At 40.5% G+C, this 24009-nt stretch overlaps 1 protein-coding gene across 1 annotated transcript in view; it reads left to right on the top strand.

Annotated features, from left to right (window-relative positions):
• The first annotated feature begins 5165 nt into the window (after positions 1-5165).
• Positions 5166-24009, top strand: part of lingo2b (leucine rich repeat and Ig domain containing 2b) — a 43306-nt gene continuing 24462 nt past the window's right edge. The window contains 1 exon segment of the mRNA XM_054614005.1: positions 5166-5260. The gene's annotated coding sequence lies outside the window, so the exon portion shown is untranslated.

The following is a 24009-nucleotide window of genomic DNA, read 5'->3' on the forward strand; positions in this document are numbered from 1 at the left end:
TGATGCAGCGTTGAGTGACGAAGCTTCACATGGTCCTTGTTGAAGTTATTGCAGTCTCGTGATGGTAACCTTTAAAGGCCAGCTGATCTATCATGTAAGAACATTTTCAAATGATAAACACGGTGGCGATTGAAATGTATGTTTATAGCAGCTCTCTGGAGCAGACAGCACGGAGTACCTCTCTTTAAAAGCAACAGACATAAGCAATGGGAGTGCACATACACTATATATTAATAATGCAACATTGATAACAAACATAACTCAAATAATTCCCATAGTAACCACCTGTAGAACCGAATAACCACATTGGAGCATTGGGAGGGGGCTTCAAAAATGTACACAAATGAATAAAATACCTTAACATCTCAGTTTCATTAAGTAAATGACATTAAAGATGTTTTGCTATCTGATCATGTTCTCTCAGTAATCACAATGCCACAGTAAGTTATTTGAAGTGTTTATATTAAAAACTATGGGATAATTATCCAATAACTCATCTGCCTTGCTATGCGTATCATCTTTGTGATCAGATTAGAATTCAGAATGGATATCCGATAATGGAATCATCTGTTCAGTGAGCACCATGGAAAGTGCACATACTGTACACCCAGTTGCCAGATTATTAGGTACACCTAGCTAAACCTCATATAATCTAATACAGCAGCCCCCAAATGACTCCTTCATAAAGGTGATGTTCATATTTTGTCAGAGGTGTTGATGTTGAATTGGGTCGTACTGAAAGGTGCCGTTATAAAGGGAGTGGACAAAATATTCAATTGCCCATAAAAACAGTGTAATGAAGCAATAATTTACACCACTGACATAAGAAAATACAATTACGCAGTGTGTTATTTGCAAAGCTGCAGCATGTGGCTTATAATGAAACCCCATTTTTGCAACAGTCCTAAAAAAAAAAAAAAATATGCATGTTTGTCCTCTCCTTGCATTAATTGTCCACCAACACGGATGAATAAAACACGCAGCTTACACCTTTGTTGTGAATAGTGATGAAACCGAATTCCCCAGTCCGTGCAGACAGGTAAACACAAGGCCACTGATACGGCCACTTTATTAAATGGGGTTACAGACTAACCTTGGCAGCAATGAATGCAATCAATGTGGTAAATCGAATCGAGCACAGTTTCTCAGTCTCCAGTCGCCCCGGGTTGCCGCGAGCAGAACCTCCTTGTATTCCAATCAGGGGCACTTATCGAAATCCCAAACCCTTTTCGATGTGAGATAACCGGTCAAATCAATCTTGCAGAAGGGCGTTATCCAGCAGGGGGAAATATGAAATGAAGGCCAAAATCAGAGCAGACTTCTGAGAGAAGAAAGTATTGCTAACCCGATCTTATTGAGAGCTATAATTCTGACCCGGAAGCAGCTGAAAAGCACTAAGAGTCTAAACAAATATATCATAACTGTGGAATATCTATCCAGCTGTCTTGTTTGAGGGCTGCACTGGGGCATTTCTGTTGACGCTGTGGCTCCAGGCAGGTTTGAATAGATAATCATTATATTGCGGTCCGTCACTTCACACTGGAGGGAGCTGCAACCCCATTTAACTTTAAACTGGTGCTCGTAAGGCCAGTAGGCAGCACTGGGATGGATTTGTTTACAGCTGTAAGTCCACATCCCGCAGACTTTTAACTTAAAAAGCTTACATCGCAGTCCTGTCTCTTTTTTCCTGGGCATTTCCTATCTGGAGCTTTGATGGCGACGGCTCACATTTCTGAGGAAATGGAATCAACTTAGGCAGCAACACACGATGAAAAAAATGCCTTGTGTGCGTGCGGATGTGAAGGGGGAATTTTTAGACGATCAACAAAAGCATACACCAAAGAGGAAGTTCTTTACTACATATGATGTACGTTGCCAGCGACTATAATTAAGGCATCACATCGGATTTAAACCACGGCCATTTGTGGAGCTCAATGCTTTATCAGCTTACTGTTCTGGACGTAGCTGATCAATTTCCCCGGGGTCCAGTGGGGGTTCATTTCTCCCCCGGTGGTATAGGAATCAATGGCTGGGATTTGTTAACCCAGATGAAATGAATGCAGAGGATAATCGGAGAGGCAGTTAAACTATACTTTGCCGGCCTTGAGATCGAGAATGATGGGATTACATTTAAAGCCCCAGACACGTACCCTTAACGTATACAGAAGGACCCGTGAGGCACAATGGTGCTGTGTAAAAGCAGTCATTGTAGACATAGCGGGGTTTTAAAAGTATTGATCCAGACTCCCTGTCCACCTGTCGGAGCCAGTGTATGTACTGTAGCCCTGTGTTATCCCTGTTTTTAGCTTCACATCGCTGGCTAGCAGTGCAGTGTGGGATTGATATTTTAATTATTGATCACCTTTATGGCACATATCTTGGAGCACAGGTCTGTGAGATCCTGGGGGCAGAAGGAGGTTTCTGGTTCTTCGGGAAGCTTTCAAACTTTGTGTCGTGTTTTAATGCACACTCTTGAAAAAGTATGGAATTCGAAAAGCTTGAAATTTGGAATGGTTTGAATTTTTTCTTAAATTGCTTTATTGCCAAGATTAAAAGATCAATACCACTCTGTCCGTTAAATATGAGGCTAAAGCTAGGAGACGCTAGCTTGTTAGCTAGGGGGACGAACCTGGCCTGGCTCTGTCCAAAAGCTAAAAAACAATTATGCCAACAAGCATCTTTAAAGCTCACAAATAAACATATTGTTTCTCATTTGTTAACTTCATACTAAGGCCAAAGTGTAAAAAAAAAACGGTGTGTGGCTTTCAAAGACAAGCTTCAAGTCTTTGCGCTAGCGGAGAGCTAGCCATAGCCTCATATTAAACAAAAAAATTCAAGACTAATTCTCATTTTACTCCCAGCAAGAAAGTTAATAACTGTATTTGTCAAAGGACTCCTTAAAGCCAATTGTCATATCCCAACTGCTTTGGTATGTGGTCATTTTGGGACTTTGAGAATCTAACTTTTGCTTATTTAATCATTGCTACAAACCCCTTTGCCATTTTTCTTTCCTTTGCTAATTGAAACATTGACATTTCGTTTTCATTGTGTTAATTAACAGTGATTTGTTTCTCAATCCTGCCCTCAGGACCCACAATGCTGCTGGGTTTCTGCCTTAAGAGGTGGTTAATTGCAGTTGATCAAACTCACCTGGGATCCCAGGTGTCAATTAGTCCCCTCATTAGGCAGCTGGTATAAAAAAAAACAGCAGGACTGTGAAACCACAGGATGAAAAACATTTGCTCTTAAAGAATTTGAGGGAAAAAAACAAAACTTGAAAGGTTGTTTCTGCAAAAGCAAGCGGGTCAGTCAATGAGTTTGAGGCCTTTTTTTCGAAGCAGCTTGAAGAAAGAATTTTTCATTAATTTGAGCTGTGCATTCATCTAACCTTCAAAGGATGGTGAAGCCACAACAGGCGCGGTTCACACAATCCGGAGATTCATTAACGTAGCCCTTCCGTGACGTTTCACAGTGTTTGCACTTGCAGTTATGTATTAAATTGGCTGGCAATAATAACCTCATGTGCACTCCCTGCCTCATTCATCTGTGACTAAATGAGCTCCAGAGATTCAGAACGCATATTTCATTTGTTGACTCGATTCATTGAGGTGAATAGTTTCCTTACAATTAATTTCATACTGTTATGTCCCACCCACAATCCACTTGTTATGCAAAAAAAAAAAAAAAATTGTGAACATAACACATACTCGAAGGATATTTTGCAGCTGAAAAATTAACTTTATAATTGTGTCACTGTTTCTTGATTACTCCAAACCTAGATTTTCATAATAACCAAAATCTTAAAGCTGCATTCATTTTTGTTTCTTTTTGGAATTTATCAACCTGAATATTGTCATTTTATTGCTTGCATACAATGTGCTATTTACACATCATGCAGACAGGTCCAGTCAATTTTGTAGTCCCATATCACAGCATATGAGACCCTCCATCCTTGGCCCTGGATTTAGAAAGGAAAAACTCAAACCCAAAACAACACTATAACAGTCGAAACAAATTTTTAAAAAAACGCAGCAGGCATGACAGGAAAAGGTCCCGCCTCCTTCTAACTTATTTTACCTCTGGGGGACAGACAGGAGTCTTATATTCTGAGAGAGCAGTGAAATATGAGGAGATGATACACAAGTGGGCGAATGATCAAAAGCACCTTAAAGTTATATGATATGGATACTGAGCTAATGAATTAAAGATCAAATGTGGTCAAATACGGTCAATCTTTGTAGTTTTACTTAAAATTCTATGTGTAGCATTCTGAGCAATTTTAAGACTTTTATTACTGTCATGTGGCAGGACCTCTGCATCAGCCTCAGAGAGAAAAAAGCTTTGAGTGTGCCGTTGCCTCAAGGTCCAGTGCGCAAGAAAAATAAATAAGCCACTCAGAGCTGCAAGTCTTTAATTTGTAATTAAATTTTCAATTTGAAAAAACCTTTACCTACCAATGTATTTAAATTTTACTTGTTTGATACCGTTGAGTCCAATTATGGAATACAAATTTGTACTTACTGACAAAAAAAATGAAAAATGAGATTTAACAGTGCTTTGATGTCGAAAGGTTTTTGAATCAAAAATCTTTGTTTGGTTTTGTCTTTTGCCGTTATCTCTAGCAGCCTTTATAGAAATATGATCAATTACATGAGATTATCCATGTCAATATCCATATCTAGAAATTATTTTTCAAATGAATGAATGTATTTGATTTAGTTTTGTTTTCAACATAGTGCAGTCTTTAAATATTCCAGAAGTGGGTTTCCTGCACATGCATTTTACATCTATGTACTTTTTTTCTGTCTGGCCTTTCCTTTTTTAAAATGTGGAAAATAAACATAAAATAGAAAATATCTAGGAAAGAAAAGGTACTTATTAAATCTGCCTTCTCATTGTGAAGTTTAATTGACAGTTGCAGTTTGATTGACATCTGTCGGCGGATCCATTATTTCTTGTCAGTACAAAACTGACAAAACATTAAGAACGTGATAGGCCTACTAAGACAATTGACAAACGGTGTGTAGTTTAGACAGTTAGTATGAATCAAAGACTAGACTTTTTCACTGCAGACTTTGACTAGTCTTTGTAGGAAACAAACACAGGTGAAACTAATCTTGTTAACGATGGAATGTCCCTGTGAGAGTGATACTGAGCCAGCATGCACAATGCTACAACCTGTAACCAGCTCACCTAAATGGTATGAATTACTCCTGTGCTTTTCCTGCTATGACAAGCCGTAATTCCCGTTGTGAAAAAGGTATGTTGGGACACAGCCAATAATCTAGTTGTCTTAAAGCAATAAAAGAAGTCCTCTGAGATGCAATTTAAGACACTTACAGAAAACACAAAACAAGCAAGTTTTTAGAAAATGGAGAAGCAATGGGCTCCTTTAAAGCACTACAGTTGAACTTTATGCTTGAAAGCATATTATGCTGTCTGCCACAGTCTTGTAGATAATATGTCCTTGAAGCCACTACTGCCCTGAAAGGACTTCAGGGATAGTATTGCTGCTGTTGTGGAAAAAGCATGGCTGTCCTTTAAATCGTGGTTTCTTTCCAGTACTGGTGTGTCAATGAGTCATGTGTGATAAGGGGGCAACCTTAACACAATACTTAAGAAATTCTACATAAAACATCCACAACACTTTTCTATACATACTTGTCTTTAATTGAGCCTGAGGAGATACCGTGACTATCTTTAAAACCAAACTTCTTTTGATTGTTTAGAAATCCCAGCGTTTGTCATTAAGTTACAGCTAGATGTTTCAGACGACAATCACATTTATTTTTTTTGTTGTTGTGCTGCTTGTTTTCAGTGCCTGGAGTACTCTGCAGTCTTTCGCTGCCTTTGTGCACTTGGCTTGCGTTCAGCGACTGATGCAGCCTCCAACTATTCGACGCCCACCTCGGAGCCACTTGTCACTTTGTCATGGTTGTTATCTCCCAGTAATTCTCCAAACATGTGCATTTGTGCAAGATAGTATAAAAGGATTGGGTTGTGCGAATTTAATGTTCACGGTAAATTGGCTTTGCTTGTCGTTTAATTGCTCCTCTGAGGCACACGGAAAATGTGCTTGAGTTTCGTGAGTGCAGATGACATGATACAATATTTTGAGCCTAACTCAGGATAATGAACATTTAAAGTAATTATAAACACGGTTGTACGGTGTTGCAATAAGGAAAGAAGGCTAAATGAAGGTAATTTTATGTTTTATGTTCATTTTAGCGTCTTGTTGTTCTGTAAACACATTTTCACTGAGCAGACAAGGCTTTTGAAAGCTTTAAATTAGCTAGTTATCATGAATTCTTCACAATCTGCTGAATATTTTATTAACGTTAAGCTCAGTCTGTCTCCCATGCCATTCCAATAATGACCTGTTTATAGCTCCATGGTCTGAATCCTCATCATCTGATCACTGCCTCTGTGTTCTCATTTACCAGGTGGCAAAATTACTTCATTACATGTTTTGAAAACCAAGCCCCTCATTATGAAAGGCGGTCATCGGGTTCTGCTGCTCTCTCCTGACCAATTTGCCTCCCACAACACAGTAAAAAGGAATGGATGTCCAGTATTCCTGTGGTTAATACTCCTGCCTCTAATGCCCACCAGACACTTTATCCTCCATTTCCCCAAATCCTGCATCTCCTTCCCTATAGGCTAAGTCTTAAAACTGTGCACTTGGTGAAAAAAAAGCCACACCATGGTGAGTTAAACAGGAATAATTTAAGCTTTAGGGTCATTGCAAATTCTCCCATTAATAAAACATACAGTATGCGGTTTATTGTTTGTTCTCTTGTTTTGTAGAGGTGAGAGAAGTTTCTGGGTTAATCTATGTTTAAAGTCTAGTTACACACACACACACACACACACACACACACGCATTAACACACGCACAGTCATATACACATCCCTGTTATTCTATCTTTGAGAGGACCCTCAATGACATAATTAATGCCCTAGCCCCTTACCCTAACCTTAACCATCACAACTAAATGCCTACCCTGTCTACCCTGAACCTTAAAAGCCAAGTCTTAGCCTTCAAACATTTTGGTCCTCTCTATGTAGCAGGTTCATGAACATACACACACAAACACATACATATGAGTGGTGGTTAGAAGGTTAAATTAGCTTAGCATATAACAGGGGGGGAACAGCTCTACTGGCTCCTTTCAAAGGTAAAAAATCCTGTTTTATCAGGATCAGGATTCTCCGCTGGTTGCCTGGCAACCACACGGTGACGACAAGACTCGAGAAATAGTGCCAGCAATGTATCCCCATGAAAAACCATTACTTGTCATTTTGGTACTTTTTAATTGATTGAACAAACATGGTTTTAAAAAAAAGACGTTGTAATAAGTGAGCTTTACACATACTGTTGGAATATTCTTTTTTTTTGCCTGTGGACTGAGCTTGGCTAACTATTTCCCTTGTCTTCATTCAAGAGTGTTATCAATCTCCTTGTCAAGTTCTGTGCAAGAAACCAAGAAAGGCTATTTCCCAAAATATCACACTATTGCTTCAAAAAGACCCTGACAATGAAGTCCACTGCAGACCCGTGAAAACTCAGTAACTCAGTATGAGTCTACGGGATTTAGCAATTACTAAATGTCAAATAACATTTGACTTTTTGCCGAGACGTAAGCCAGAGCAAACGGAACATCTCCGTGTCGTGTATTTACTGTGGGGTGTGACCTTTAAGCAGATTTCTGGCTGCTCCGAGTGGCGATAAACAACCTGACTCAACCCCAGGACAGCAGCAACAACCGAGGCAGAGCACATCAGCTGGAGTAGCTGCTGTTTGTTTAAAGGGGAGCTGTCACACAACCTAACATCCGAGACCTTGCGCAACACCACCGTGGTTCACGAGATCAACTAGGGGACCGGTTAGGCAACAACAAGGGAAATGCCACTATGTGAAAGGTGGAAGTGTTATGTAATGTTTCAAACTTCTTTTCTCCCGAGATCCGTCCACGACACTGGAGTGCTCAAACATTGCCTCATAGGGGATATCCATGCACCGAGCACACCGTTACGACACCGACGTTGTGCACCCGGCGTCGTCCCAGGGTTCACTCAGTCACAGAGGACCCATGAGAGTGATGGAGTCAAGATGGCACAGTTGTTTTCTTTCAAGGCCTTGGAGGTGAGACCAAATGGCGTGCCGTCTGTCTCTGTTGTTTCTGCCTTTCTGCACAACCTCTGCGTGAGAGCAAGGCGACATTTACAATGTAAGCCAGGTGCTTGTGATCCCGAGGCTCCACCGCCACCAGGTTCTGGGACAACGGAAGCGAGTCGTGTTGAGAGGAGGGACCAACCTGCAGCCTGTCACTTTGCCCCTTAGATCTTCTAAATTAGGTTTAATGGTTCCTTTGCTTTGAGCCTACACAAGATGTTCAAACACTCACACTATTGTCTATATCTCATATCTAACATTGCATCTTAGGTTTTTGTTTCTTTTTGCATTCTAACATTTGTTGGCTTCATGCGTTGTTTTTGTCTCCCAAGCCCATCTCCCTATAACGAGTCTGACAGAAAGAGTGGGCTAAGCAAACAGACATTAATTATCACAGGTATTAAATACAGGACAAATTAGATGATTGCAAAAGTGACTTTTACTTCATGAGGCATAATTACCGTCATGCAGATCTACTCCTCTTTTATGAAAGGGCCTGTCAGTCTCAAATTAAATTGACAGTCTCCTAATCTGACCTTTAGAGTAAGATTAGAAACAAGAAGATTCAAATGTCATGTACCCTATGTTTTAATCTCTCCGGATGTTAATACAGTGAAATAATATACTCTGTTTATCAATATGAAATGTCAAAATGCAAGATGCCTATATTTATAGCCCTTCCTTCTTCATTATTTGCCATCAGTCAAGAGAATATTCCATTTTGGCTGGAGCCTGCGATTGTTCTGACATGAGATGAATATTTAGTATTCTATTAGATTATTTATTCTCTTATATTTGTTCCACTACTGTATCTATCTCCACAGTTCTCAGGATACTGCTGGTTTTTTCATTGTAGCTTTGATTAGGGGATGATTTCCACCTGGTAAATTTAATTTACTAAGGAACAGAGTAGACAATTAATGGTAAATCTTTACTTACCGTTCTATTTTATTGTCTTTTTTAGAATGGGAAATTCTCAATAATTCGTAAAATTAAGGAGAAAAAAATGAATATATAAGTAATATGTTTAAATATGGATGATGTACAAAGACTGGCTTACATGTTTACATATCACACATCATTTAAGTTAGCAAGTTACTTGGAAAAAAACATCGAGACAGGGTAAACGTTTAGAGCATTTATTTCCTCTGCTATTTGTCGCAAATTGTATTAGGGATTTATTACATTAACACATTATCTGAAAGTATTGAGATGTCTATATATAATGTTATAATTAATGTCACCGGAAGCTAATCACTTTAATGTTTTGATTTGATATTGGGGGCAGCTGATGCTCAGGAGGTAGTTGTTGGGATACTTGATGAAAGTGTCAACTATCAAGGGTTAAAAATATGAACAAAAGTAGATAAGTACAGCAAGAGAAGTGAACCGCAGACCTTCAGCTCATCCATATACAGTAGGCATATTTAAGGCATGCCAGTTAAACAGAGATTTAATGAACATACTAAAGGCTCCCAGACACACCAGTACATGGAGATACCAGCATCATAAATCAAAACACAGATATACTGTCACATACATAAATTACACAGAAAATAAGAAATGTATATTTAGGTATGCAGAGATGGGAGAACAGAATGTTTGCTACAAATGTCAAAGCAATTGCCGATTTGACGACCCTTAATTAAGACGTGCAATTGTTTTGTAAAAGAACAATAAGCTAATGGAGGGATAAATTCCTTTTAATAATTGATTGTTTAATTTGTCCTTTTTTTTAAAATTGAGGTGGTTCAGTGATGTTCAATCCATCAAATAAAATGTTCTCAATAGAGCCTCACACAAGGAAATGTAATTAAAGTTGCTGTACAGCAGGAAAGCTGAGAAGAGAACAATGCATCAAACAAGGAGAGAAAATATTTGATGTTAACATTGTGAGTAATGGGAGTGTAATTAATTACGGAGCGATTTAAAAAAAAAAACTGCTTCAGACATTTTAGGTGAGGCTTTATTTCTTCCTCAGCATGGTTGCCATAGATGCCAGAACTGTGTTCCTGTTTGGTCTCTGGTTCTGTCTACTGCTGCTATTTTGGTCTTGCTCTCAGTCCGAAAGTGTCAGGCGGCGCGGGGGGGAGTGGTAAGCCAGTCTTTCACCACAGGGACAGAAGAGTGCTAGGTTGACTAGCCAGAACCCCATAGAGACATTAGCCCCAGAGGTACATGCTAATGAAGACAGTGGAATCAATATTCCTGCCATCCTCCCCACAGCGACACACACACACACACACGTTTGTATTTTTGTACTTGTGAGGACCGCCCATCCATTGACAAATACCTCAAGTGAGTCCTTGATCATACTGTGCTGTTAAAGGTGCAATACACGGGATTCAGAGCGTTGATATAGCGTCAAACATCTATTTGCAATGTAAAGATACAGTGGAGTAATTTCGGGTGCTGTGGTGATCACTGTCGCCCCACACCAAGAAGGTTCTAGGTTCGAATCCAGGTCTGGGCAGGGCCTCTTCTGTGTGGATATTCTGCCTGTTTTGCGGGGTTTTCCTCCGGGTGCTCCAGTTTCTCCCACCACCAAATGTTGTAGTGTAAAGTATGCCTTCCATCACCTCTAAAGCTCCCTAATCAACACGCTGTATCTCTTTGGTTGCTGTAAGCTTTTGGCTTAAACAAACCTGATATCTTACATGTTACATGCCAAGGTAAGCTAAGGTCTCCAGACACACACGATCTTAATCCCCTACCTGGGTAAAAGCTTCCTGTTCTCACTTTGGAAGATTTTTTCTCAGTCTGCTGTCTTTGTGAGGACATTCGGTCCTCATAAGGATAGAAGCGTGAGAAAACACTTTCACACACATCTCATATCTTCATTATGCCACATGTGAGTCGGGGGTCCCCTGTGAGTCACTGACTGTATGAGGGTATTTCACAGAAGTACGGGAAAGATAAGGGGAAGCGTGGTGTGTGGTTTTTTTGTAAGCAGGATAAGAATTGATAAAAGTTGATCTCAAAATAAAAAGTCGCACAGAGCAGAGTGAGTAAAAAACAAGAAATAAAAAAAAGGGAACTGGAAACAAGATAGATCCCATAGGCTCCTATCTTCTTTGCGTCATGCTGTGAGCTGCTGTGAGCTGGTGATGGAAGACTGATTAACTTGGAAGACTGGATTCCAACCATGCCTGTGGAAAGCCAGCCAAAATATGAAACTGGGCTTCCTGTAAAAACTTTCACAATAAAACACTTTTCCGTGGACACTGCTATCTATATAGCTGTGAGCCATTTGAGCCACCTGTTAAAAAATCAAGATAAGCTTATCTCGAAGTCAGCGGTGTCTACCTCTGATGTTATGATTCATTTGTTTCAACAGAAATTGATTGGAGAATTGATTGAAAAGCCCTTTAGTTGATGCTAATGTGACATTTTGATCTGACTCCACACACGGAAGAGATATGGTTCACCATTATTGTCATGTCTTCTTCGTTGTCTTCATGTGCTTTTCATTATTCTGAATTTGGTGTTGACACAAGAAGCTCAGTTCCCAATGCATGGTGTATGGACATTATAGGGCCAGTTGCTTGTAGATTTGTCCTAAATTGATGACCAACAATGACTTATTTCAAAATGGATGAATGATTAAATGGATGGATGGTTAGATAAATAAATGGTAAAATAGACAATAATATCTTGACACAGTACAAATGGATAATAGAACTAAAACAGACAAATAAATCAGATGAAAGATCTTTAACACGACCAGAAAAATAAAAAACGAAATAATAATAACATAATTTTCTTTATATTACACTTTTCAAAACAAAGGTTACAAAATAACTTACAAGATAGAAATGGCAGAAAAACGATGAAAAAAACAATTAGATAGTCAAAAATGTTCAAAAGTAATACAACATTGAGCAAAGCAGCAAAATATCAACAAAAATAAATAAATTAATAAACGCACCATGTGATCTGAGCTGATAGCGAAATGCTGGGATCCTCTCAGGAATTAGAAATATTGACAACGTAACACAAGACAAACATCAGTATAAAGAGGTAAAGAAGATTAGACAAAATATAGTGTGGACCGGACCCAAGATGGTAACTAGGAACCATTGAAGCCCTCTACTGTTGGGTCCCACCTGATAAACTTTATTTTCTTCAGCTTGCAAGTTTTTTCCTTTTCTTTTTTCCTCTTCCCCGACCTCCCCCTAGTGTTCACCAGTTGCCAGCCATTACTCCCCAATAGTCTCCATCTTTTCCAAGCAGTTAGCCGGCGCCTTAAACTCTGCGGTCTGACCCTCTCTATGCCCTACTGACCTTCATATGTTCATCTCTGGTCTCTCTGCTCCACAGCGATTTACTATTAGTGAATTGTTAAACCGATCTTTGTTTATCATTGTGTCTGCATTTGGGTCGGTCCCTGAGAATTCGTCACTATCGTATCGCCACTTTAAAATGTCGCTGTTGAGCAGCACTTTCCTTATTTATTTGGCTTTTAAGATTTTTCCATAAAAACCATTGGTACCGGATTAGTTATAAGCTGCTCCATAAGCACTTGTTGCTTATATAATGGGGCAATTTTCCAACATGGGAACTTATCTGTCTTATTGGGGGTGTCTTTTGATCATGAAAGGTTTCTATTATAATACTTTTATGTCCTGAATGGGAATGATTCGAGCATGTTTTTAAAATGATACACTACGTATGATACCCATTCCATGACGGCCTATTTGTGCACTTATATAAAACAATCCTTTGCTTCCTCAATGTATTTAACAACTTAATTCATCCCTTCAATTAATTCAATGATTACCTCCATATATCAGGAGTGCAGCCTGACATGCAACCAGGATTAGCATTACCACATGGATAAGCAGTGAAACTTACTTATTCAACGTTTTCATCTGTATCAGTTTTTTGTTTGTTTTACTATTTCATGCTTTTATTGTGAAGGCAGAGCGCACTTCAGCTTGGCCGTGCCTGCAGCAGCTGTCTTGACGCACCTCTCTCTCTCTCTCTCTCTCTCTCTCTCTCTCCACTCTCTCTCTGCCTCTCTCTGCCTCTCTCTAACCCGCCGTCACCCAGCTCTGTGCCGGAGCCTCGTTAAACCTGGAGCTGCCGCCGCCAGGAAGGATGAGCTGCCCTGTTACCGGAGACCAAAAAACAAATAAAAAAAAAAAGATTTAATTTAAAAAAAGATACAAAATTAAATTAAAAAAAAAAAAAGAAAAAGGGATTTTTTTTTCTTTCTTTCTTTCTTCTTTTTTTTTTCTTTCATCCAGGTAGTTTTTCCTGGCAGAGCAGAGTGGAAGGAGAGCAGCTCAGTGAGAGGATTGCCTTCACACAGTCTGTCGCGGCAAGTGCGTGTGGTGCGCGCCTCGGTGATGTAGAAGGTGGAGGTGGATTTGTGTGGCGTGTGGACGAGCAGCAGGTGAAAGGTAAGACCCGTCATCACACTCTCGCATTGTTTTCTCACCCCCAGTTTGGAGCTCCGTTATGGGATGCTGCGAGGATGAATGAACCCCCCCCTCTCTCTCTCTCTCTCCTGGCACGGCACGACTCAGTATTAACTAACTCACAACCGGGGGGGATGATATTGACACTTGGTTTCATCAGCAGACTAATAGGCGTAGTCCCCAATCCGCGAGGTGTGAGAATGTTTGGGGGGTGAGGATAAACCGGTGAGGACCCCGTGGCGTCTGTGATGAATGAGAATGGAGAGTTAAAGAAAAAAAAAGAAGAAAGCTCTGCCTCAGTTTGGGGAGTGATGGAGGTGTTGAGGGAAGAGAGTGTGCTGCATTCACTGTGTGAGTTTTGGGGTGGATGACGACAGTCCTCCACCCCCCACCCCACAGCATTGTGGGATGAAAAGGGAATCAATTAAGTGATGTATTAAAAAAAAAAAAAAAAAAAAGTCTTGGGTGAATGGTTTGGTGACGCCTGTGGATTTCTTTTTTTCTTTTTTTTTTTAACTGAAGATGCTGCAAAGAGATTGCATCTGTGCAGGAATGGGGGGGGGGGGGGGGGGGATGACACATGCACTGTATGAAGTTGGTTGACTGGCGCTCTGCTGTGAGTCAAAGTGGCCCTGCAGCGGAGGAACACACTCCTTTTTCTTCTTCTTCTTCTTCTTCTTTTGTACCCCCTGAGTGGACCAGGATCTCTAAAAGCCTGTGGGGGGGGGGGTATAGTGTAGATATATTCTTTCATGCGGATGAGGGCTCGCAAAGAAAAGAACCCTCACTTTACACACTTCTATCCTGACCTTAAGTACGAGAAACAGGACTGAATTATAAATGAGTTATGTGCTCCTGCCCAGGGACTCGGCTCCTGTCTCTTGTCTGACGTCGGCGGGCATTAATTGAGGATGGCAGGGCCGTGGCAGGGCCGTGGCAGGGCCGTGGCAGGGCCGTGGCAGGGCCGTGGCAGGGCCGTGGCAGGGACGTGGCAGGGCCGTGCGGTAATTGCGTGCAAATAAAAATATGCTCGTTCCTGTCTTCGTAATGAGAGGGAAAGTTCAGGGGGGAAAATTGCCAGCAAAATGCCTTTGTAAGCCGAAAAAGAAGTGAGGGGAACAACAGTTTGGTGAGCTGTGTCATATAACTCACATAGTGTGCCCCCCCCGTGAAATTCAGAATATCAAAGTAAGTTTTTTTTCCTGTGACAAATGGATTCAGGGCGGCGGATACGTCAGGATTTTCGACAACCGCCGCCCCTGCTGTCTCCGAGCAAGAGGGATGCTAATGGAGGAGAGAGAGAGAGAGAGAGAGGATACAGGCGTTACCGCTGCAACAGACAGAGGGGGAGAGAGAGAGAGAGAGAGAGAGAAAAAGAGTGAGCGTGTGAGGCGTTTCCATGGCAACCTGTCAGGGGTGTGTTTGGTCCCTGGAGACGGCGAGGAGAGGAGGGGAGGAGAGAGATGAGAGGCGAGGAGAAAACTATCCCTCGTTAAGGGTGAGAGGGGGATGGGAAAGGAGATAATGGAGGTGGAGAGAGGGGGAAGGTGGGATTGTCTCCCCCTCCGGTTGTTTGTTTCTCTCCACACGGGCTCCCTTTCTCCTCCTCACGCCACCTCCTCTGTTCATATGGAAGTAACTGTCATGGCATGGCTGTGTGTGTGTGTGTGTGTGTGTGTGACGTGTAGGAGGGTTTCACGCCCATCATCGAGTTCATGAAAGTGTTTGAACTCGCTCTAGTCCACGATCATTTTCTGTTGACTTGATGTGTCTTCCGTGAGCGTAACCGATACCTTGACCTGGACGGCGTCGTCGGCCAAATTCAAACGCCGGCATTTATCACTCCTCTCCATGAGCAAACTAATGATTTATAACGTCCCACCCATGTGGCCGCGCACCAACCAGCTGGCTGCTTTCTTGGCACTTTTACTCTCCTTCAGATGGCGCCGAGTAATGTGAGGAAGGAGCGGCCAGCGCTTGGGCTTCATCTGCTCAGCGTTTACTCCTACTGATTACCTTAATTGCAATTGTCAAGACCTCCATGAATCTGTGGCTGTATTGGCTTTAACTCAACAGACACAGTGCAGCTTACTTCTGGCCTCATCCATACGACCCACCCACAGCAAATTAGAAAGAGCCCAACGTTTCTGTGAAGTCCAAATATCCATGGAAATCGACTTAAACCAAATGTCAGAATTTAGAACACGAAAGCTTATGAATCGCTGATGTAAAATATATCCTAAATTTTCACTTTTTACTGTACATAAAAGGACAAATGCTACGTGCTGCAGCAACAAGTGTCACCTGAAGATCCAGATTTTTCTAAAATGCTGAATATCTATATGGTGGATGTGTCCACTAATTCCACACAAGTTGAGCATATTATTCCTTAGTGAATAGAATTAGAAGAACATTTGAAATGTGATACATATGGTACCAATTTATACCTGTCTTCCTCATATGGTGTGAACGCAGGTCATTTGATGAAACGCAAGGTGTGCTGACATATTTCAAAGAACAAGAAAGCAGTAGTCCCCTAGGATTTAGTGATTATTAAGGACATGATCAGCTGTCAATCACCCGGTGCCTGTTTTATTGTGCTTGCTAAAGTAAGACTGGCATGAATGAACAAAATTAGAGAGTAAAATTACTCGTGTTTAGACCAATTACAGCTGTGTCTATTTCCTAATTATTTACACTCTTACACCCCCCGTCTGCTGTTACTGCACATATTTAAGTCATTGTTCTGCAATCAGCTTTTTTAACCAAAATAAAAGAACAGCTGGCTGCCGAACAGCGCAATTATTAATGCAAGGAGTTAGCCAATTCACACACACACACAACTTTAATTGCTTCAATAATTATCTTTTGAGTTTCATTTTTCTACACCATAATTAACGAATAAATTGATGTTCAGCAGCCACCTCTCATATGGCAGAAGTTGGAGCTTCCCACCAGCATGTCAACATGTTATACTTTAAATCAGCATGGACCAAATGTACAGTATGTCATGCATATTCTTATTCTTAGTCTTATTATAATTGTGTTTAAATTGCTTAACAGTCCTATGCTAACCGGAACAAGAATCAAATAATTCTAGACTTTCCAAATGTTATTGGACAGAACAGATCAGATTCTACATAGTGGGTTACAAGTCATTTAGCGGTGATTGCGACGCTCAACACTATTTATCCACTGATCTACAGACACATTTGCTACGAGTACAACGATTGGCTGTTCGTCTAGTGTTTCGGTAGGTAATGGATAACAAATTCGAAGATTCATAAATGTATCAGCATAGACTGTATATAATAAGTGCACAAAGTCGTCCTGTCATCACCCATTGGTTTGTGGGCAGCTCTTTTGAAGCCTAGAGTTCGGCATTTTGGCCATCGCCATCTTGTTTTTTTGCAACCAGTGAACGGAAGTAACTGTATTTTGACTGCGGCTGAGTGATGTAGAGACGCCTTATATAGCTTAAATCAAGTAAGAAGTAGGGTCAAAAATTCCATACAAGCAACCAGAGTAGTCAGCCCCTGCCAGTAGAGAGAATGCAAGTTTAAGGCACTTCTGTGTTGTGGAGGATTTTATTGTGAGTATTTTCCGAACTTATTTTATTGCTTAACCCTATTACTATTTTATGATAAGGTTTGGTTTTATAGTGTTCTTAGATAACTTGAAAACAGGTGGCTGCTTGGATCATAATTAAACACATTAAGTTGTCTGCAATACACCCCTTTTCTGGAAAATGGATTATAATAATGTAAACAATATCTGAATGTTAGTACGGACACATGCAAAAACACCAGTTTAGTCTCGACAGACAAACGAGAAAAGCGATTTTTTTGTGGCCAAGGCAATTTTTTTGTGCTTTTTTTTTAGTGTATTGTATTCACATTCAGTAACATTCATTGGGAGTATATAATTAATTAAAATTCTTGCCTGTAGGTTCCTGTGTCAATAGTGGTAACTAGGACTCAGGGTCACCAAAGCAGCAAAGCATCCACCAGGTTCTTATGTGTTTATGAGTCAAGGTAGATCTCCTTCATCTCTTTTAATGTTAGTGAAGTTGTGGAGATAATATTAATAATTAAGTGTTTCAACATTCCTTCTTCATAGCAGTCTAGACAGTAGAATGCCAAGAGCATAGCGGTAGAGAAGAAGTAGACAAAGAGCTTCACTTTCATCGAAAAAGATGCTCTTTGCAACAAACAAAAAAAGGGATCAAGACCAAAGAGTCTTGATCCCTTTTATAAGGCTGTCAAGTACTATCTGGCCCCAGTAATGAAATTCAAAAAATAGAAATACGACGTCTACTAAGGATTTTCCCTGACAAGATGAAATTCTAGTAATCTTATCCAAGATGCATAGAGCTCAGTGTAAGATGCAGCATGGAGGGCTTTTATGTAGCTCATGGGTTTCTGGCTGAGAGACAAAACCACATCCTTTCCATATGAAGAAAGCCTTGAGGCAGCATCGACAAATATCAGACAACAATTAGAGACAAGAACTGCATCATGTGGTCCCTCCGCCTCACTCGCCAGCGCCGCTGGAGACTACTTCACCAGGATAGCGGGAAATTCCTCCAGCGCAGAGCTTAGTGCCTCCAGTCTCCAGAGCAGGAGTCTGGTCCCCCACCGTCTATAGTCCCCTAACCAGCGTGACGTTAGCATGAAAGCATGGTGGAATTAGCAAGCTAACGTTAGCTAGCTAACTAACCAGCTGAGAAAAATCTAACATTTCAATGCTTCACCTAAACACTCTTGTCACACGAACGAAAGAACATCGCTATGGCCAGATGAGCGATCATTAACACGGATTCAGCAGATGTCGTAATGTGCTGATAGATTCATTTCCAGTCCACAGAAAGGAGAGAACAGGCTTGTGTTGTGCTGTGATTTTAATGCTACACAGTAGTCACGTGAAAAGAAAAAAAACGAGGAAGGGGTTAGACCAAAGGGCTTTATTATTCTTTTATTTCATGACGTAGATCAGTCCCAAACGGTCGACTCAGAATTGGCCTTTTTTTTTTGAAAGAGTAAATGGCGTTTTTAGCCATTTTCAACCATGAAATGCAAATCTTTATACATTTCTTAAGAAACCTAAATGTCAACACCAGCATTGATGTGTTTTATCACAGTACAGTCCTATCCTTTAGTTTACATGTTAATGTGTGCAGTTACTCTTTAAGCAAAGGAAGAGGTGGCAGCAACAGGTGAAGACAAGGAAAGACATCCGAATGCTGAATCACAAAGACGTAAATAAGTGCTTCAAATTGCAGGGATGGAACCGCTTCTTGACTGGAACAGCTTTTTCGGGGACTTTAAGAGAGTATTCTCAAAATAGCCTCTAAAACCGGGCGCATCTCAGTATTGTGATGCTATGGTGGTCTGATAAAATGGCTAAAACGCTTATACACCACTCTTCATTCAAAAATTGAGATTCTACAAATCTTGGAACGATTGTGAATGAATTGAGTTTTAACTTAACGATAATATAGGAGGTGATAAGATGAAGGGCTTCACAGATGAGTCCGAATAAATAGCATACACACAGTATTCTCAACATGCATCATGGCGGGATCAAAATGAGACCATAGAACCAGCGTAGCAGACAGTGATGCCGAGACTTTTAATCTCCCAGCTCTTGCTATGAATACAGATTTGGCCAAAGTAACAGGGCGGCGAGGTCTCTCTCTCCAGATGTAGCCCCGCAACACATTAGCCGTGCAGCGAGCCACGGAGCGCTCGGCTGTTATCAGGGACGAATTTTTAGTTTTGACAGGGAAGACAAGGCTAGTCTGTGGGGCCCCTTTGCTGGAGTGTGATTAGCATTGCAGATGCAGATTTCTGTAGGCGTCAGTTTCAATAAACTCAAGGTCCCCCCCTCCCGCCCGTCTCCAGTGCATGATTAAAATGTAACAGTTGTGCGTGGGAAATTCACAAGAGCAGAATTATTCTCCGACACTCACCGAGCCTATTTTTCGCTCAGGTATATGTTGCGCCGCCTCCTGCGTGCACTCTCTTGCTCCTTCTCTCGAACATAAATACACACAAGGGCTCGACCCACATGGGTTTTTGCGACGGTGGAGCCAAAATCGGCTCAAAGCTGCCAGCAGCTCTTATTTTCTGCATGTATTTGATATCAATAATGAATATGTGAATGTGAAGGAGGACATTGCCTGGAATGAGAGATGCGTGAGTTTCCTCGAGGTGCAGGACAAAGACAGTAATTGGAAGCGTGGAGACAACTATAAAACAGGAGCACTGCATTATCCTACACTAAAGTCACAGTCATGAATATATGCATAGTCAAGATTATAATAATAAACACAACAGTAATCATAACAACTGACACACCTGATGCCATAATAATAACAATAACAATAAGAGCATATTCATGGTTATGTAACAGACAGCCAGCAATGTATTGATCCATTTTTAAAATAAATATGTGATTAATCAAACGGCATCATATCAATTGCAGTGGACAACAATAAGAGGCTGATTCTTAATGAAAGCCTGTAGTATTGGAACCATTAATCACAAAATCAATTTACTGTATTGGTGTCAACCTACTGGACAAACAAACACACACACACACACACACACACACACACACACACACACACACACACACACACACACACACACTTAGGTCACTTACGGGGACATTACATAGACTTGAGGCCTTACTCACTCTATTTTTTTTTAAGCGTTCTTCATTTGCACGTTTATATACTTTAATGCATTGTTGGACATTTTTTTTTTTTGAGTGGCATCAACCTTTTGCAAACCGCTGCGGGACTAATAAAGGATTATCTTATCTTATCTTAACCAAAATCCCATTGATCAGAACTGACTATAAAATATATAATAAATATTAAATATTCTGAATATTAAAAACCTTTACTTATATTGTACAGTAACAGGGAGGATCCAAATTGGGATAAGAAACTTTATCAGTCCTACTCCTTTCAACCTTTCACAATAAAAGCCCTAGTCATTTACAGCACACTGAAACTGTTTACCGGAGGGAACTCTAATTCTCTTAAATTTGCTTAAAGAAAACTAGCTTTCATTAGCTTACCATAAACAACAATTAAACTCGGACCGACTCTCACGCTGCTCTGGATCCTGGTAGTTGTTCCTCCGGCTGCACAAATGTATTTGAACCTTTTCTTGAAAAAGTGCTACAGCAAATCTGCTTTGCTCGTATGAATTGCATGAATCGCATTTTGTCTCGCCCACTGTTTGTAAAGGGCTTTAGGCTGCAGTCAAACTGTTTTGTCTGAGTTGTTATGGCAAAAAAGCCACCCTCCATTGGAAAGTAGAGGAAAGAGAAGCAGGGGGAATTGAGTAAAGAAAATTTAAACAGAAGAAACTTTTGTGAAAAACGCAACGTGATGTCCTGCTGCGTTGGCCAAACACGTAACCACCAATCCAGAGCTGTTAAACTCAGCCATGAGGGTACGAAATATTAATTGACGTGCAGTTGCTTGGTATTACTTGGGCCATTAAGTTACATCTACAACCCTACACCGGTCAGCGTTAGAGCTCGTTAAAATACAGATGGTATAATATTTCGCTAATAGAGGAAGCTAGATATTACTGGCATTTTAAAAGGTCGGTTTATTTCATCAAATTAACTGAGATCACTGCGATTTAGAACTTGGTATATTGTTACAGCTTCTCTCGCACATATTCATCAATTCATTCACATTAAAATGCCACATGGGGCGTCTTAAGAGCACAGTGTCCATGCTGCTCTTTACAGTCTTGACCCACAGCAATTACACATTGCATTAATAACTTATAAGGTTATTTGTTGCCTTAATGTAAGTCAATCCATAGTCTGTCTTGCAGCACAGCACATAATAGAGGAAACAAGCTCCTGTCTGAAAACACCTTTGAGGTGCTAAAAGTCTAAAGTGCCTGTCACTCTTGCAGCTATATTTAAAGATGCTCAGCTCTCAGCAATGTCAAGAGCACATAATGGCGCACATCCTTCCCATTGAGAAATGAGAAGAGGAAAGCAAAAGGCAGGTCTCTGGAGGACACAATCCGGCAAGAGACGCCAGCACAACGGTGTTCTCAGGTTAGCGTGGGCTTCCCTTCCTCTGGCATTGTCACAAACCCAGAGGAAGATCGTTTCCTCAGAAGCCTATTTTTAGATTATTTAAGAGCACGGTCGGTAAAAGGAGCCGGGTGCCCTTTTTTTAAGCAGTACGTTCATTAACACCGTAGTGTACTTTAAGGAAGATATTTTCTCCCCTCAGAATTACAATTTAGTGGCTTTATGCAGGTTCTGTCACTGTTAGCTAACGAGGTGTTCTGGAGTTCTGTTTCTCCCTGGTGGCTAATAAACTGAATATTCAAACAAGTTCACCTTTTCTAAAAAAGGCTTTTTTTTTTGCTAGACCACATATAAGTACCAGTCAAAAGTTTGGACACACCTTCTCATTCAACTACTTTGAAGAATCTAAAATATAAAACATATTCTGGTTTGTTGAGCATTTGTTTGTTTACCACATAATTCCATATGTGTTCCTTCATAGTTTGGTTGTCTTCAATATGAATCTACAATGTAGAAAAAAAAAAAAAAGAAAAAAAAAACATTGAATGAGAAGGTGTGTCCAAACTTTTGACTGGTACTGTATATAATTCTATAATTTTATCCAATATTTCATTAAATTTAACATTAGTTAGAAAGCTACACCAGCGATGGCTTTGTGGTGGCTATATAAGTCATGACCCACCCTACTCTGCCTCTGATTGGCTTACCCTTTTATTCTTACCCTAACCAAGGGTTTATGCCTAACCCACCCAAACAACAATGCCAACTAGCACAAGCCAAACAGAGGCAGGGTTGGGCGGGTCATTACTTCACCATGGTAGGATTTTTCATTTAGTGCCCTGCTGGTTTATTCACACAACTTGTTAGCTGCGTATACGTAACAATAATTATATACATTTCTGGCAAAAAAGCAGTAATTTATTTAACTTCACATACAATTTAATCCCATTACCTTTAAAAGTTAGTTAACCAAATTACTTCTTTTATTTCTTTTATAGAAGTCTCTGTTTGAAAAAACAACATTTATTTTGACATATTTCTCAATGTGTCCAAAAGCAATTTGGTGGTTATTCTGGATTTCATCATTAATGCTACTTTATCATGAAAAAATATCCAATACCTAATACCTGAGCTATGGAAATTGTGAGCGGGAGAAAGGAACTTGGTTGGATTCTGGTTAAGGATGGCAGACATATTATGTGAAAAGACAGGAGATGTTAGGAATTATGCCAAGAGGCAGATTTGATATCATAATGTCAGACTACCTGCAGGCCCTCACCCTCATCTCTTTCCATTTTGGTATTTATTTATTTCAACAGTGAGGCCCGTAACCCTTCATCCCCCAGGAGTTCTGCCCGCATCTGGCCCATATTCTAACATTAGCCTGCACTACCTCTCTCCCACTACCTCCCTCCATCGCTATTACAGCAAATTTACTTTAGATACAGTATAAATAGAATAGAAACGCACAAAAAGAAAATGGATTACACAAAGTGCAGGTAAAAAAAACGAGAGTCCAGAGGGGACACTAAAACAGAAGGAGACCGAAACGAGCAAGGAAAGGTGATAAAGACCTCACACGAATGGATAATAGAGCGGAAACGATGCCAAAAGTCAACAGGGAGGCATTTCGGAATGTCATTTAAAGTGCACGAACGGCACAGCGTAAAATAAAGGGATTCCGATACAGAAATTGAAAGTGAGAGCCGCGGCAGGTGAGTGACGAGCAGGATCTAAATGAGATGTTTCGACTAAAAACAAAGACCCTTCAACTTAGGTCGTCTACGGTCATAAATTCTGAATCTCACTATGATTCAGCACCAACTGCAACTGTATTTACAGCAAGGCTGATATTGATTGTTTTTGACATGTTTTTGGTGTGCTGGATTCTGACGTGTTTTCAGCAGCAATGAAGGTAAATGACACACCACTAGCTATACACCTAAGCATTTCTATCAAGTTAAGAAAAAGGCAACATCTTCAATACAATACTGTCTTAAAACTCCAGTATAAATAGATACCACGCATTCTATTCTTCCTGGCCCGACCACAGTGTAATAAATGACACCAGGTGATAGACCAACACAAATCAAACTGATTTCCTGACATCATATGCGCGGTAATAAAAACAACTGCTGATTGCCTGTCTCGTGTGATAGAAGGGAAGAGACGGTGTGCTGTTGCACATTTCACAACAAATATTGTTCCAATCCAAGACGGTCAATATGGCATTATTCACCTTGGTGACAGGATGCGGGATGGCTTAGCTGGAGAGCCCAGGGGTAGCACAAATAAAAGATTTTAAAAAAGAGCGGACACAAACAGGTTGTTTGC

The sequence above is a fragment of the Anoplopoma fimbria genome, chromosome 15, assembly GCF_027596085.1.
Source record: "Anoplopoma fimbria isolate UVic2021 breed Golden Eagle Sablefish chromosome 15, Afim_UVic_2022, whole genome shotgun sequence".
Lineage (NCBI taxonomy): Eukaryota > Metazoa > Chordata > Actinopteri > Perciformes > Anoplopomatidae > Anoplopoma > Anoplopoma fimbria.